The sequence below is a fragment of the Pelophylax lessonae genome (genome assembly GCF_965119305.1).
Source record: "Pelophylax lessonae genome assembly, chromosome: 4".
Classification (NCBI taxonomy): domain Eukaryota; kingdom Metazoa; phylum Chordata; class Amphibia; order Anura; family Ranidae; genus Pelophylax; species Pelophylax lessonae.
The window spans coordinates 148,436,067-148,454,056 of record NC_138771.1 but is presented as its reverse complement, the minus strand read 5'-3'; the positions used below and the strand labels follow the sequence as shown (position 1 = coordinate 148,454,056).

Below are 17,990 nucleotides of genomic sequence, written 5' to 3'. Positions count from 1 at the left end.
ATGAAGTGGAACGAAATTTATTGGATATTTCAAACTTTTTTAACAAATAAACTGAAAAATTGCAAAATTATTCAGCCACCTTAAGTTAATACTTTGTAGCGCCACCTTTTGCTGTGATTACAGCTGTAAGTCGCTTGGGGTATGTCTCTATCAGTTTTGCACATCGAGAGACACTTTGCCCATTCCTCCTTGCAAAACAGCTCGAGCTCAGTGAGGTTGGATGGAGAGTGTTTGTGAACAGCAGTTTTCAGTTCTTTCCACAGATTCTCGATTGGATACAGTCTGGACTTTGACTTGGCCATTCTAACACCTGGATATGTTTATTTGTGAACCATTCCTTTGTAGATTTTGCTTTATGTTTTGGATCATTGTCTTGTTGGAAGACAAATCTCTATCCCAGTCTCAGGTCTTTTGCAGACTCCATCAGGTTTTCTTCCAGAATGGTCCTGTATTTGGCTCCATCCATCTTCCCATCAATTTTAACCATCTTCCCTGTCCCTGCTAAAGAAAAGCAGGCCCAAACCATGATGCTGCCACCACCGTGTTTGACAGTGGGGATGGTGTGTTCAGGGTGATGAGTTGTGTTGCTTTTACGCCAAACATAACATTTTGCATTGTTGCCAAAAAGTTAGATTTTGGTTTCATCTGACCAGAGCACCTTCTTCCACATGTTTGGTGTGTCTCCCAGGTGGCTTGTGGCAAACTTTAAACTACACTTTTTATGGATATCTTTAAGAAATGGCTTTCTTCTTGCCACTCTTCCATAAAGGCCAGATTTGTGCAGTATATGACTGATTGTTGTCCTATGGACAGAGTCTCCCACCTCAGCTGTAGATCTCTGCAGTTCATCCAGAGTGATCATGGGCCTCTTGGCTGCATCTCTGATCAGTCTTCTCCTTGTATGAGCTGAAAGTTTAGAGGTACGGCCAGGTCTTCGTAGATTTGCAGTGGTCTGATACTCCTTCCATTTCAATATTATTGCTTGCACAGTTCTCCTTGGGATGTTTAAAGCTTGGGAAATCTTTTTGTATCCAAATCCGGCTTTAAACTTCTCCACAACAGTATCTCAGACCTGCCTGGTGTGTTCCTTGTTCTTCATTAAGCTCTCTGCGCTTTAAACGGACCTCTGAGACTATCACAGTGCAGGTGCATTTTTACGGAGACTTGATTACACACAGGTGGATTCTATTTATCATCATTAGTCATTTGGGTCAACATTGGATCATTCAGAGATCCTCACTGAACTTCTGGAGGGAGTTTGCTGCACTGAAAGTAAAGGGGCTGAATAATTTTGCACGCCCAATTTTTCAGTTTTTTATTCGTTATTAAAGTTTGAAATATCCAATAAATTTTGTTCCACTTCACGATTGTGTCCCACTTGTTGCTGATTCTTCACAAAAAATTACAGTTTTATATCTTTATGTTTGAAGCCTGAAATGTGGCAAAAGGTCGCAAAGTTCAAGGGGGCTGAATACTTTTGCAAGGCACTGTATATATCTATCTCTCTCTCTCTCTCTCTCTCTCTCTATATATATATATATATATATATATATATATATATATATATATATATATATACACACACACACACACACACAGTATACAGTGTATCACACATACAAACATGCAGTATACAGATGTATATAAATACATTCTTGTTAGGAGCTGGCATATTGACCAGGCCTGATATATTCTACACAAAAGGATAGCTACTGACTATAGTAACATTAATATGACAATGGAAAGTTTGGATTCCTAACCTGCCAGTACATCCATTATGGTCAAAGACAATTTTTAGCAAAAGGTAAAGTGTATGACAAAGGCATTTCAGAATTGATCCTCAGAGTTTTTTGCGTACTGTCACAGTTGTTCTGGGGAGCACCGTTGCTTTATTCACCTTACACAATATCATAATAAGAAGACTGACGACCTGAGTGTCTGTGTCACTGAATCCATTCCTAGATTCTACTCAGCGGCTGAACATTTTCATAGGGTGTGCCAGTGTGAAAGCTATTCGATTTATGCATTGGATACCCTTGCTCCAGCTGGCCTTAATGGGGAGATCGCGCTTCAGGGCCGGTTCACACTGTAGCGATGCCAGACATTGCATGCTCTTCACACTGCACTGCTGTGCAAATCACATGTTGTATGGCTGCAATCGCATCCCATTTGGACCAAACTTGTGCAGGACCCTTTTTTTGGTGCGCACCAGAATCGGATCACATGGATGATCACACCAATGCGATTCAATTCCTGTCCGAAATGACAGTTTGTACTGAGATATGCAAACTGATCTGAGGGATGTCATTAACTTTCTATTGACACTCCCAGCGGTTCGCATATGTCAGTGTGAAATGCCTGCGAGTCGGGTGCGATGCGGGAACCGTAGTTGATTGGAAGGGTTTTGCATGGTACCAATGTGAACCAGGCCTAATACCTGAATGGTATGATACCAATATTAGCATTTTCAGATCTACATAGACAAGTCTCTCTCTCTCATATATATATATATATATATATATATATATATATATATATACATATATATAATCAATCATATTATAAATATTTCCGTTTTTTGTTTTGCCTGTTTAGCTGAGAACTATACTTGTGCTCTTAGTATCCATTTTGGTTTGGATCCATCTCGGATCCTCTACCATGTATACTACTAGAGGTTGCTAGGTAGAATTGCCCATATCTATCTACCTATCTCAATAATGCACTTTTTCAGGTTCACTTGAGTGTTCTCTAAGAGGGGAATGTCCCTTTGTTCAGTTAGACTTCCTCTCATCTCACCAGAACAGAAAGTAAAGGAACTACTTTGTGGGACGACAGACAGCAAAAAATAATCTGATGAGGCTTTAAACCCTCCTTACTCTTAAAATTGTTTTGGCTATACATACAATTAAACATGAATTAAAAAAGAAATATTTCCCTGAGTGTGACTTATTTTATTAATCTAACCATCTCATCATCTTAGGTTTCCTTACACTGACAACTGTTAAATTTTCATTTTTTTCATCAACTAGGGCAGCTTGGTCATTCCTCATATACAACCTTACCCAGCATCTGCTTCCAAGTATTCACTTGTGCACAAGTCCAGCATCATGCACAAGGATCAGGGTAAACCTGGAAATGCCTTACCCCTTTGACGCCCTTACTATGTCCTTCTTAGCAGGACAACAATTCATATCCTCCAATTACAGCTGCATTCCGGTAGGCACAGGCAATCAATACAGTCAGACTGGAATGCTCAAACCAAAAATGACATAGCAGGAACTATTGTCCTTGTCACAGATACAGTAAGGCAATCAATCTCTATTTGTAACGAAAGGCCACAGCTTTGGTAGCACTAGCAACACGGGATAGAGAGTTATTAACATGACAAGAAAAGCCTACAACAAACTGCTACAATTAGCACTAGACCTTGTCAGTACACCGCAAAACTGTGCAAGATGCAAATGTATTATTTAAACAAACAAAACAGATTGGTGTGATGGGCAGACAGCAATGGTAAAGAAAGGAAGGCAAATTTTTCTATTAAAGCCATAATCTTTTCACTATAACAAAAAGCCCTGCACAGAGGTACACTCTTTCTGTGCAACTTATGCCTGGTACAGACTAGAAGTCTATCTTATTTTTCGTTCAACCGAGTAGGCTGAAAAAAAAAAAAAAACTGATGCGCTCAGGAGGAGCCGCTGTACTATCATGCTAGCACCGGGATTTCCCCCACTGAGTTATTGTGTTCTGACAGGAGAGTGCTCCCCTACCTGCCAGAACACACCAGTCAGAGCTCTCAGCCATTTGCTGAGAAGCCCTGATTGGGTGCCGTTCGGCAGACCCCTTTCGGTCATGCCCCTTCGACAAAAGTTGTCAGACCGGCGGACGTACACACGGGCCAAATGCTGGTTGGTTTCTATTGAACCGGCTGATGCCTCCCGTAATTCGGCTCTTGTGTACTGTCCTTTACAAAGATGAAAAACATTTTATTTTTCTATGAATAAAGTGGAACTTCATCCCAAAGAGAAATTTCATTTTAGGTCCTCTTTCCCTCCCTCCTCTACTACATTTGGCACATTAAACATTTTTTTGGGAAGCAGATATTGAGTTCTGATAGGTACCCACTCCTACTTCTGCTCAGATCACCTAGGCAATCCAAGCAGAAGTTTTCTTCCCTTTGCCCACAGCCTTCTGAGACACATCACAGGACACAGAAGGCTGCAGGGCCATTCACATAGCGCAGCTCGCACATATGCAATGTAAAGCCACAAGGAGTTGCAGTGAACATGCCAGCACCGGGGACCTGAAGACTGGCCAGAAGAACTGGCCCGGGCAAGGACAGCAACGGATCACTGGACAGGCAAGTGTCCTTTTTTTTTAAAAGTAAGCAGCTACAGTATTAGCTGCTGACCTTTATTTTTTTCTCTGTAGAGTTAGCATCCTCTTTAAACACAACAATCTAAGGAAGAAAGGAGGTTTAACTAAAAATAGGCAAGAAAATGGGCTGTAGAAAAGGAGAAATATGTAGGCTGCCACTGATGATCTCTCCTTCTGAAAACCTTATTTGTCTGGTTACCATGCTGGCTTTAATAGCTGCATGCTTGTTTCAGGTCAGTAATTTAAAGTACTGAAGCCAGGGATACTCCGTTAGCGATCATATGCAGAAGTAGGTCAGAAATGGCAGCCTACAGATTTGCTGGTGAAGAAAGGCCAGAAAGTGACTTTTTACAATGTGTTGGAAATGGGCACATTGATGACACAGTACAAAGCTAATTATTGCTAATGTTAGCTTTAAAAAGAAGAGGCTTTGGTACTATTTTACTGGTACAATGCATTGGAGGGCTAAAGGCACATAAATTCTGAATATTACACCCTCAAGTGGGTTCTAAATAGGAATGACAGCGGGTACTGCTCCGCTGTCAGAATGCACCGACACTGCCCTATTGGCTGCAGCACTGGTCAAAGGAAAAATTTCCAACATTCCTGTTTGAGAGAAGACAATCATTCGGTGGACTTCTATTGAGTGAGAACAGCCATACATGAATCAAATATGTCCAGTCCTTGTTGAACGAGATGATTTTTAATCCATCTATGGGCAGCTTAAGTTTCCAGACACTTGATTTAATTTAGCTGATGGTAAGCCTTTAGATTTGCAAACTTCAGGAAAAGCTGTAGAACTCCCAAACTCTCTAGTGTATCATTCAGAGAGCAATAACAACATGAAAAAAGAGAAGCATATTGAATTTCCTTATCTTGGAGTAGAATAAAAAACACCAGAATCAATTCAGAGACCATGGGTTATATGCTGCCACCTTCAGGTTATTAGACACTGGCAAAAGCATTGTTGGGTCCGCCCCTGGTGCCCCTATATATCTATAACACTATATATACATACACATAATCATCATACAAATCAATATTTCTTAAATTTTCTGTTGCTTTTTACTTTCAATTACAGTTTTCCAACCTCCTAAATGAGGCACTGGTGATATAACATTTGCCTCCCAGCTGCTTTCTGGTCACATTTTTAACGAGTGTCCTGCCCCCTCCTCCCCAGCTGTAATTAACCGTGTCTGAGACAATGATTGGGGAAAGAGTGGAGAGCCTGTGCTCTCGTGCACATTGCTGGATTGAGATCAGACTCAGTTAAGTATACATAAAGTTTTTTATTTAATGTACTGAATGAATTAAGGCTAAAAACCTTCAGCCTTTAGAACCACTCTAAAGTGGAACTTCACCTAAATAATGAAGTTCCACCGATCCTCCTCCTATCAACCACCCCTTACTGACAACACTTTTTTTTTTCCCTTTTGAGGAGCAGGTCCCTAGTTTTGACAGGTACCTGCTCCCACTAGGATTGCCTACGTTTTCCCCCTTCCCCACCCACAGGCTCCTGGGAAATGTTACAGGTCCCAGGAGGTTGCTACAGCGCATGTGCAGTGGCGAGTTGGCTGTAAAGCCACTGGGAGTCTCAGGCAGCTTCCCACAGCATAGTGCACCAGGAATCTGAAGATTGGCGAAAAACTGGCCCGGGGCAGGCCAGCGCTGGATCCCGGGCTGGTAAGTCTCTTTTTATTAAAAGCCTGCAGCTACAGTATTTGTAGCTGTTGCCTTTTTTTTTTTTTTTAAACAGACAGTTCCTCATTTATAAACTTAGCAATTCGAACATTCTAAAAATTAAAAAAAAAAAAAACACTAACAGTATTAGGTGCTATTTACGTACAAGGTAAACCAGAACACTTTAAAAAGTACTCAGAGTACAGACTGATTGTATCAGCACATTGAAACTAGTGATATGAAACAAACATGTGCATTCAAGTAAATGCAACAGCAGTTGCAATCTGTTTCCAGTATGAAATCAAGTATCCAGTTAAGTGCTGTCAAATGTAATTTAAGTGATGGCAGGACTACTTTACAGATGGTCTTTTTGGTAACACTTCATAAAAATTCTTGTCTCCAAGTTAATATCAACATTTGTTGTGGTCATAAAGGCTTTATAATCGTTTTAAATTTTTTTGGCTTCAGTCACTGCAATTCAACTGTTGCTCCAGGTGACTGAATAGCACAGACAGTTTTCCTCCATTTACTTAACAGACCTAGCAAATCACAGTGCTCAACTATAAACCTTTGTGGTAATGAGCCAGTCCATGTGCTACACTGCTAAAGAAAGACCTAAAGGTTTGAGATCAATGCAAACAGATTTCATTACATTAAAATATTGCCACCACTGCTGCAGCAACTACATTTTTTAACCTCATAAGAAAGACCATAGAAAATGTCACAGCATTACATAACATAATAGAAGGCTCTGATAGCTGGAATATTGTCAAAATGTTGCTCTACAGAGACAGGTGACTCCATAGATGGAAATTGTATTTGGTGCCAATTTGGGCTTTATAGAGATCACAAAATATTTATCGTTAACAGACTATTTTTCCCCAATTGTGTTATATAAAGGAAGGTTTTAAAAAAAAAAAAAAAAAAAAAAATCACACCCAAATTTGTACCAACTCCACACACTGCTATCTAGGAGGAGTATGCCAAAATTCAAACAAGCTGTAGGTGCCAGTAGAAACCGCAGAGAAAATGTATATTTACACTTACAAGTATGCTATTAAAATAGTAAAATGTATATTTTGCTTGTATATAGAACGTTCCAAAAATGTAGACCACAAAATAAAATTACTGAATTAGGTAGAGATGTCCAATATCTGCTCTCATCTGTGGGCAGCTTGTATCATTGCAGCAAAACGATTCATTTCCTCCTTGGCCAAGAACAGGACAAGAGAACAACTGCAGTGATGAACCATACTTGTCCAGCCCTCTCTCTCCTGTCTGATATAAGCTGTGAATTCTGCTGCTTCAGTAAATAATCCTCACATAAAACCTTGAAACAGAGCACTTTCCCTGACACCTTTCTGAAATATGCAACTTTTGTGTCTTGCCAAAGCTGAAATAAATAAATAAATTACTTCATAAAATAAATTGTGGTCACACAAGAAATATGGCCTCTGGATGCTGTAAATCGTCACCATTCAGGGGGAGGACGACCTTCAAATAATACATCCTTGTACGCTCACAAGCTTTTAATTTGTCTTATTGTGGAATATGAAAAATGAATGTACCACTAGAGAAATTAATCATAAAGGGAGTAAATGTATATTGTTTTTCTGTTGTTACGGACACAGGATTCAACAAGGACCTAAAGCATTTTTCAATGCACAGTAGTGTTTTCACATGCTACATGCTTAGTTAAAGGCTCACAATACAACTTCTGTTACTGAAAGGAAGAAAAAAAAAAAAACACACAACAAAAACAAATCTATTTCTTGCTTTAGAACAACTAACCTACTGAGGTGAGGGCCTTATAAAATATGCTTTGCAGCATCACTACAGATTTTGTTTTCTTTGCTGTGTTTGGTGAACACCTGGATTCTACAGAATCTGCTTCTGCTTTTTCATCTTCCTCATGGTCTTTCTACACAGGTTAGATGAATACCACCCGAAGCAGACAGGTGAGCATCTGATCGAGCACTGGCTCTTCAATCTGCATGAACAGAAGTGGTACCAGGGGTCTAATGGACCCATAATGTCTCATTAAAAAGAACCTGCCGTTGCTTTATCTTATGAAAAAATAAAATTAAAGAGAGAAAAGAATAATCTTTAAGCAGTATTAAACTCAAAAAGAAATAAAGGAAAATATTACAGCCTACCAATCCTTAGAGAAATATAGCCAAAGCTTTTTTTTAGCTATACTTTCTCCTATGGTTCACAGAAGTGCAGTTTGTTCTGTAATCCTGTGACCCGTTTTTAGTCAACAGCTAGCTACAGTCTGCTATAAGCAAATGTTACTGAGCAAGTCCAGACTCTGAAAAGATCCTGACCATATGGTTGGGAGCCACCCAGCATCCTGGACCAGCACCTGCCTCAGCCTCTATGCAATCCGCTGAGCAGGGCTGCTGATAAGGTAGTACAACTGGTCCTCCCGTACCGGGCCTGGGAACCATCAGCTTAGCAGGGGGGCCCGGGCAACTTTACTATTTATCTGTACAGTGCCGCAGTTTTAGGTAGATCACCAGGTTGATTAGGGCTCCTAGGCTTGCCAGGACTTGCATTACGTTTCACTGGACCCCATTGGTCCATCAGAGGGGCCAAGGAAGCAGAACTAGAGGGGACTATTTTTTTATTTTGTGTACGTGGGTGGATAAAGCTGACGCCGCACGATTTCAGGTGCTTCAATTAAAGTCCCAGCTGGTGTCTTGCTGCATTTCCCTAGCAGAGTGATCCACCTGCCTCCCCCAGTAAATGCTCAGGAAGAAGGAGGGCAAGGATGCAGTCAGGTGGTGCGCTGCAGGAGATCACAACTAAACTGCACAGTAGTTATTGACGGTATAGAGACATATACAGCACATGTTAGTACGGTCAATGTCAAGGTTAAGTCAGTGCAAACAGCCATTTACAGACAGCCATACAACACTTGCTATACTATAATCATCATAATGATGATAATAAGCAGTGTGAGATGCTTTCTTTTAGGTCTCATCTACGGTTCACTTGTGTTTGAGCAGTAAAAACGCAAGGCTGAACCACATTTTTACTGCCCCAGCAACTCCCTCTTATGCTGCAAAGATAGTGTCCGACAGTGGTGGCGGGAAGTTTTACATACATTCCCAGCAGCTGAAGGTGCTGAATGTGTGTGTAGAACCCCCCCCCCCCCCCACTGCTGTACTATGTTCAACGGTGGCAGTGCATTTGCCAGATGTTCGGGGGCAGTAAAGACATGGCTCAGACATGCTTTTTTTTAACTACCCCAACAAACAAAAGTGTAAATGAGACCTTAAATAAAAGCATCTCACCAAGTGTGTGTAAATCTGACAATCCGTCAGTTGCCAGATGGAATCAATCCAACAACTGTGCAGCTGCCAGATTGCTTCTACACACCCCCGTGAGTGCCAGCCTGTGCCTTTCAGCAGACCCAGGATTGTCATGGGGGGTGCCACTGGAGAGAGGGAGGGAGACCAGCAAAGGTCTGTTTGCTGATCTCCGTTTCCTATTTAATGACTTGGAAGCGAAATGTAAAATGTCACTTCCAGGTCCTGATGCCACATTAGCTTCATTGGAGAGCAAGTGAGACTTCAGGGGTCTAGACCTCCGATGTCTCAAAAAAATATGTCACCAAAAAATGCATCACATAGCGGGACATGTGCCCTATATGATGGAAAAAAAAAAAATTAAAATTAAAGTTACACTCAAACACTTAAAATCACCCAACCCCCCTCATGCACACGTGTATGGAAGTATATGTAGGCTGTAAGGGGACCTATGATTTCTAACAGCAGCCCTGCCACCAAGAGCCTGAGCCAGTCCCTCCCGCCCCCTCCACAGCTCAGTGGAGTGAAGGCTGGAGGGGCGGAGCTGAGAATCAGAGACCGACAGTCCCAGCTCTCTGTTTAAAGCAGAGGGGGAGAACTGAGCGATCAGAGGTGTTTGATCACTCAGTCCTCACTGCAGAGTCGGCAGGGGAGAGATGCAGCATCTGAATGATGAACTTTTTTTTTTGCTACATAGCCCATTTTAAATGTGGTGATTGCATTATTTTTATTTTATTTTTTTAAGTGGAAGTAAATCCTCCTATTGTTTTCAGCCAAGGAAGCTGCCATCTTGGCCTCTGATCTTCAACTGCCATGATGCTGCACATGTGAACAGTTATGAAACCAGCTATCGGATGGTTTGACAGTTTGGTTAAGAGCACAACTAATCTGACCGTTCCATCCATCATGTGCTGGGATTGACAGTTCCATCCATCATGTGCTGGGATTGACAGTTCCATCCATCATGTGCTGGGATTGACAGTTCCATCCATCATGTGCTGGGATTATGTCAATAAGTGACGGTCTGTAGGTATAGAAAGCTCGCAAACTGCGCATGCACGCAAGACATACAATCTTCTGATATGTTTTGTGAGGGTGTTCTGCAGATATTGAACGCTCTCATGCTCTATTCGAGAGCAAGCGGCTTTTCTTTAAATGCGCATGCTCTATGCTTTCCCTTTTTTTGGGTTTAATAGTGCTTTAACTCCAAAGTAAAACCTTAAATAATAAATAAAAGTAGGAATACATTGTAAATTTTTAAAGCCTACACACCTAGTTACAATTTTAGATATGGTAGTTTTTCATAATTTTGCAAGCACACACTATTTTTTTTTACTTTGTTTAGCGGTTTTCATAGATCTTGGTATTTTAAACATTGTGGGGCCCACTTAAGAAAACTGGATAAAACAAAACAGAAACTTGACAGTTTAACACCTGGGGTTTATTTCTAAATGTTTTCACACAAGATTTACAGGGCTTTTACTTGAGATTCACACATTTTTTTCTACCTGGATTCAATCCAAAACCAGGGTGAATACTAAAATGAATTGTAAAATACATTACCCACACCTGGATATATGGATAGTGAAAAAGATACCATACCCCTTAAAATTTTCTACATTTTGTATTTTTACAACCAAAAATGTATATGTATTTTATTGGGATTTTATGTGATACACCAACACAAAGTGGCACATAATTGTGAAGTGGAAGGAAAATAATAAAATGTTTTAAAAATATTTCACAAATAAATATCTGAAAAGTGTGGCGTGCATTTGTATTCAGCCCCCTTTACTCTGATACTCCTAACTAAAATCTAGTGGAACCAATTGTCTTTAGTCCACCTGTAATTTATTCTCAGTATAAATACGGCTGTTCTGTGAAGCCCTCAGAGGTTTGTTAGAGAACCTTATTGAAAAAACAGCATCATGAAGGCCAAGGAACACACCAGACAGGTCAGGGATACAGTTGTGGAAAAGTTTAAAGCAGGGTTAGGTTATAAAAAAATATCCCAAGCTTTGAACATCTCACAGAGCACTGTTCAATCCATCATCCGAAAATGTCCCAGGAAATACCCCAGGACACCATCTGTCGTCTCATTAAGAGCATGCGCCCACATTATCAGGCATGCATATAAGCACATAGGGGCCATACAAACTACTGAGTACCATTTTAAGTTGCTGCAATGAAATTTCACTAAAATGGACTAGCCTGCTGCATCATTGTTTCACTTTGATTTTTGGGGTATCTGAATTCAGCCCTCTGTAGGCCGATACTTTCATTTCCTTCAAACAATGTGGCATCCTTTCCTTCCAAACACATTACCCAGTCCATATCAGGATATCCAGCATGATATTTTTCCCCTTTGAGATTTGATGTGTTTTCAAAGTGTTCCTTTAATTTTTTTGAGATACATGTATATATATATATATATATATATATATACACACACACACACACACACACACACACACACACATATATATACATACATACACACACACTGCCATTACCTTCGCTTGAGCTTTTATAAATAACCCAAAAATAAGCATTGATGTATTTTAACCTGATCAGTCAAATAAAAACTTTTACCTTGCTGTAGTAGGTGAGAAAAAAAAAAAAGTTGCCTTTGTTAAAGCCAAATTTTAGGTGTTAAAGGGGTTTTTTCGAAGGCAAAACGTTTGGCTAATCAGGTTGAGACTAGTAACTGGATGCCTGAAAAGTTATTTTAAAATATTAAAAAATTGGTGTAAAAAAAAAAAAATACAGCAGTGGATCAAAATTCAACCGGTTGATTAGGGGAAGGAATTTGTTCTTTTCTTTTTGTTCAACCCATCTACACTCAGCTTATATTTTGTCTCTGACTTTTAGTTGGAATGGCGAACAGGAGCAAGATAACTGTAGACAAACATCTATCCAAATAGTGGCATTTTTCTAGCAGTACTCTCTTCGCAATAAAGTCAACCTGTCAGGATCTGAATCACCTGCTGGTGGCCCTGTGCTTCCCAACGCGAGAGGCTGCAGTTCCGGTGTCGACCAGCAGCCTCCAGTAATCAGTCTCTACCTGTTGCTGGGAGGTTATTTTAGTGCTTCTTGCTTCTGTGTTTTGCTGCTGCCAGACCTTGTTTCCAGTAATGTTGATCTTGTACCCTGTATCCAGCTGCCTTGTACCAGCTCTCCTTTGTTCCTGAACCCAGTTTTGGTTGCCCCCTTCCCATCTGCTCCCTGCTCCTCCATTTTTCCCTGTTGCTCATTTTGCATAGTTAGCTGTTAGCTAGATTTACTGTTTGTTACGGTTATTAGTCAAGTATTCTATCAGTGGGGTTTTTGTTTACATTACTTTTAGGTTTGCTGTGTGCCGCTGTTAGAATGGTTTTTGTTTCATTCTAAATAAATCTCACTAAAGCATTTATATAGTCTGGTCTCAGTTTTCTTGTGTAGCCATGCAGACCTGGCCATCTCTGCTGCTGAATCCTGACACAACCTATCACTTGTACACATTACAGGGGAACTTCACTCTCTTAATCAACGTTGACTATTTTTAGTCCTTATGCTGCTACTATTAGTAAAAAGATAGGTAAAAATATATTTACTTATTTTAGTTTTTTTTTCTAATTAATTCTTCAATTATTGCTTGGTTTCCAAGCGTAGACGAAAGATGCGATATATTCCAGGAGCGTTTTTTCAGCTTAGTACACCCTCCTGTCTATGTGCCTGAGGTAAGGCAGATGGTTTCCAGGATTTAAATACTACATGAATAATCTGCCCTGACTCAAGATGGCCACAGCCAGAAATGCTAGGGTGTGTTTTGATGGATGCATTTGTTGGCTTTGAATAAAAAAAAAATAATTTTTGGTTTGTAATCATCAGATGCAGTGTAGTTCTACTTTGAAGTGGCAATTGTGGCTCATCTTGACCACCACAATGTGCTTACACACACACACACACTTATATGCAAGTTGATTTGTCTGGTAGCAGAGGTACTGTTGATTTTAAAAGATCCAAGATAGCCAGGTAACCAGAGGTGAGCTAACATGTGACTGCCTTAACCTTAAAACATTTTACCTTATTCCACAATTGCGCACTAGATCTGATCATTTTGATATAAGGTTTTTACAGAAGATTACTTACAGTCTATCAAGAAAGTATTCACAGCGCTTCACTTTTTCGATATTTGTTTATGTTACAGACTTATTCCAAAATGGAATCAAGGCACAGACCTGGGCAAGGCTACAGACAATATGCTGCAGCATTTAAGATCCAAATGAGCACAGTGACCATCCTCATCTGTAAATGAAAGAATTTTCAAACCACCTCTTCAGGCCAAACTGAGCGATCAGGGGAGAAGGGACTTAGTCAAGGCGGTGACCATAAATCCGATGGTCACTCTGACAGAGCTCCAGCATTTCACTGTGGAGAGAAAAGAACCTTGCAAAAGAACCACCATTTCTGCAGCACTCCACCAATCAGACCTGTATGGTAAAGTGGCCAGACGTAAGCCCCTATTCAGTGAAAGGCACATGTCAGCCCCCCTGGAGTTTGCTAAAAAGGCACCTGAAGGACTCTAAGACCATGAGAAACAAAATTCTCTGGTCTTAAGAAACTAAGATTATACTCTTTGGCCTGAATAGCAAGCATCATGACTGGAGGAAAACAGGCACCACTCATTACCTGGTCAATACCATCCCCTACAGTAAAGCATTGTGGTAGAAACATCATGCTGTGGGGATGTTTTTCAGTGGCAGGAACTGAGAGACTAGTCAGGATCGAGGGAAAGACAAAAACATCAATGTACAGAAACATCCTTGATGAAAACCTACTCCAGAGCGCTCTGGACCTCAAACAGGGGCAAAGGTTCATCTTCCAACAGGACAACAACCCTAAGCACACAGCCAAGATAACAAAGGAGTGGCTATGGGACAACTCTGTGGCATCATACTCAAAAGGACTTGAGGCTGTAATTGGTGCAAAAGGTGATTTAACAAAGTATTGAACAAAGGCTGTGAATACTTATGTACATGGGATTTTTTTCCTTTTTTTAATTTTTAATACATTTGCAAAGATTTCAAACAAACTTCTTTCAGGTTTTCATTATGGGGTATTAGAGTTTTGAGGGAAATAATGAATTTAATACATTTTGGAATAAAGCTGTAACATCACAAAATGTGGAAAAAGTCAAGTGCTGTGCATACTTTCCGGATGCACTGTATGTACTCATCATATGTACAGCTTGAATTGCTCAAGTTTGTGATTGAGGCTGGGTTTACACGGATTCTGCCGTGGGTCCCAGCAGGGGTCCAGTGTGTCCCTGTACACCGATTCAGGTGAGAATCAGGTCGGAATGTTTGCCTGTAACAAAGCAAAAGACGTACAGGACCCTTTTCCAATGCGGACCGCGGCCGCTCAGGAGCTATGTGAACCGGCTCCATTGAGAGTCGGTCACAGTCTCCCATCATGTGAATTGGATGCGGGGAAACCTGCATCCAATTTGCATCGGTGTGAACCCAGCTTTAGGCAGGGCTCGGACAAGGGGGCTCAAAGTGTATGCTCTGTATTTCAGTGTGTACAAAATCTTATGTAATGGAAGAGTTTTTTAAATGATTGTGCTGAGGTTTGTGTGCGTCTAATTTTCTCAGGGGTTGGGGGCTCAGTCTGCCATCTTTTCCTTAAGTACAGGATGACCAGGTCTCGGAACTGGGTTTACCAGCCCTGTAACATTACAGCGTATGCATTGTTGGCATAGCTAAATTTTATAGTAAATGGTCAGCTGTATTCAAGGACTTTTGCTGCTCTGTATTCAAATAGTTAACACACAAATAGAAGAGGAAACTGAATGCTAATAAGCACATTTCCACATCTATAGTAAACTTATCACACAGGGGCCAGCCCTTATCCTTCCAAACAAATCAACATGCTCTTAATAGAAATGTTCTGCCTTATTTACCAAATTAAAATAAATTGCACAGTTTCTTGGTTTTTCTTTCAACTAATTAGGAAGTCATTTTCAGGGGAAAGCGGATTCTAAGATGGGGTGGGGGCCTTCACATTATGTTAAAACAATGCACTTTGTATACATGCCATCATAAAAGCCGGTGTATAGATTTATGTGAAAAGGGATGACCTAGAGGACTTCAGGGAGAGTAAAAGGAGTTCAGTTAAATGAGTTCTGATACCTGGTATAACAGATTATGGAAAAAGAAAAAAAAAAAAAAAATTATATATATATATATATATATATATATATATATATATATATATATATATATATATATATATATATATATATATATATATATATACACACATACATACATACATACATACAGTCCGGTCCATAAATATTGGGAAATTCTAATCTTTTTGGCTCTATACACCATCACAATGGATTTGAAATGAAACAAACAAGATGTGCTTTACCTGCAGACATTTAGCTTTAATTTGAGGCTATTTACATCCAAATCAGGTGAATGGTGTAGGAATTACAACAGTTTGTATATGTGCCTCCCATTTTTTAAGGGACCAAAAGTAATGGGACAATTGGCTGCTCAGCTGTTCCATGGCCAGGTGTGTGTTATTTCCTCATTATCCCATTTACAAGGAGAAGATAAAAGGTCCAGAGTTCATTTCAAGTGTGCTATTTGCATTTGGAATCTGTTGCTGTCAAGTCTCAATATGAGATCCAAAGAGCTGCCACTATCAGTGAAGCAAGCCATCATTAGGCTGAAAAAACAAAACAAACCCATCAGAGAGATAGCAAAAACATTAGGTGTGGCCAAATGAACTGTTTGGAACATCTTTAAAAAGAAAGAACGTACCAGTGAGCTCAGCAACACCAAAAGACCCGGAAGACCACGGAAAACAACTGTGGTGGATGACCGAATAATTCTTTCCCTGGTGAAGAAAACACCCTTAACAACAGTTGGCCAGATCAAGAACACTCTCCAGGAGGTAGGTGTATCTGTGTCAAAGTCAACATTTAAGAGAAGACTTCACCAGAGTGAATACAGAGGGTTCACCACAAGATGTAAACCATTGGTGAGCCTCAAAAACAGGAAGGCCAGATTAGAGTTTGCCAAACAACATCTAAAAAGCCTTCACAGTTCTGGAACAACATCCTATGGACAGATGAGACCAAGATCCACTTGTACTAGAGTGATGGGAAGAGAAGAGTATGGAGAAGGAAATTTGCTTCTTTTGTCAGCAGTCACATCATCCATAAATACAAGAGAACCAGTTCCATTGGCAGCCATACATGCCCACGCCATGACACTACCACCACCATGCTTCACTGATGAGGTGGTATGCTTTGGATAATGAGCAGTTGTGTTTTTCGGGCAATATTATCTGCTCATATTAACTCATTGGACGGCGCTTCACAGTGCAGATGAACAATGACCCGAAGCATACTGTGAAAGCAACCAAGGAGTTTAAGGGAAAGAAGTGGAATGTTATTCAATGGCCAAGTCAGTCACCTGACCTGAATCAGATTGAGCATGCATTTCACTTGCTGATGATAAAACTAAAGGGAAAATGCCCCAAGAACAAGCAGGAACTGAAGACAGTTGCAGTAGAGGCCTGGCAGAGCATCACCAGGGATGAAACCCAGCGTCTGGGGATGTCTATGCTTTCCAGTCTTTAGGCTGTAGTTGACTGCAAAGGATTTGCAACCAAGTATTAAAAAGTGAAAGTTTGATTTATGATTGTTAATCTGTCCCATTACTTTTGGTCTCTTAAAAAGTGGGAGGTACATATACAAACTGTTGTAATTCCTACACCGATTTGGATGTAAATACACTCAAATTAAAGCTGAAAGTCTGCAATTAAAGTACATCCTGGTTGTTTCATTTCAAATCCATTGTGGTGGTGTATAGAGCCAAAAAGATTAGAATTGTGTCAATGTCCCAATATTTATGGACCTGACTGTACACAGAGTAAAATTTACAGATGCCTTTAAGCTGGTCATGTGATCTACTGGAGCCTCTTCAAAACATCTCCACCAGTTATAACTGATACAGACATCACTATGCCAGTGACTCTCTCCATAAATGTACGTGTGAGGTGACATCCCCAAACATGGGTACAAAACACCATGTGTTTGCAGAATATCCTCAATCTCCTGGAATGAATGAGGCTATGCATTATTCAGCCTGGAAGACTGAGGAGCTCTAGTGTTGGGCTTTAAAGAGTATGCAATTGCTAAAGGAACCAAACCATTTACTATAACAGTGAGTAAAGTATGAACTCATGGTTATCACTGACAACATACAGAAGACAGCAGGGCATAAGTGGGAATGATGGCAAAATAACCAGGAATTTTTGCTCTGTTAAAAGTAAAAAAAAAAAAAAAAAAGTGGGACGGCTCCTTTAACCACATGGCTAACAGTGGAAATTTCTAACAGCAAAGCACTATTCGAGTCTAAGATAAGAATTCTACTAAAAGTTCCTTAGTCTGAAACATGTTGCCGTTGAGCACAATTAAAAGCACACACACAAAAAAAATAAAATAAAGGACCTGTGTGCAGTCAATCCTAAACTCCTGAAACACTTCCTGGTGTGGGGACCATTCCCCTGGGTCTAAGAGCTGTCAGCGGAGGTAGGCTACTTGCCAATTGTCCACAC

At 40.3% G+C, this 17,990-nt stretch overlaps 1 protein-coding gene across 1 annotated transcript in view; it reads right to left on the bottom strand.

Annotated features, from left to right (window-relative positions):
• The window catches only part of SND1 (staphylococcal nuclease and tudor domain containing 1), a 967,943-nt gene that overhangs the window by 171,470 nt on the left and 778,483 nt on the right, over positions 1-17,990 (bottom strand). The window lies entirely within an intron of this gene.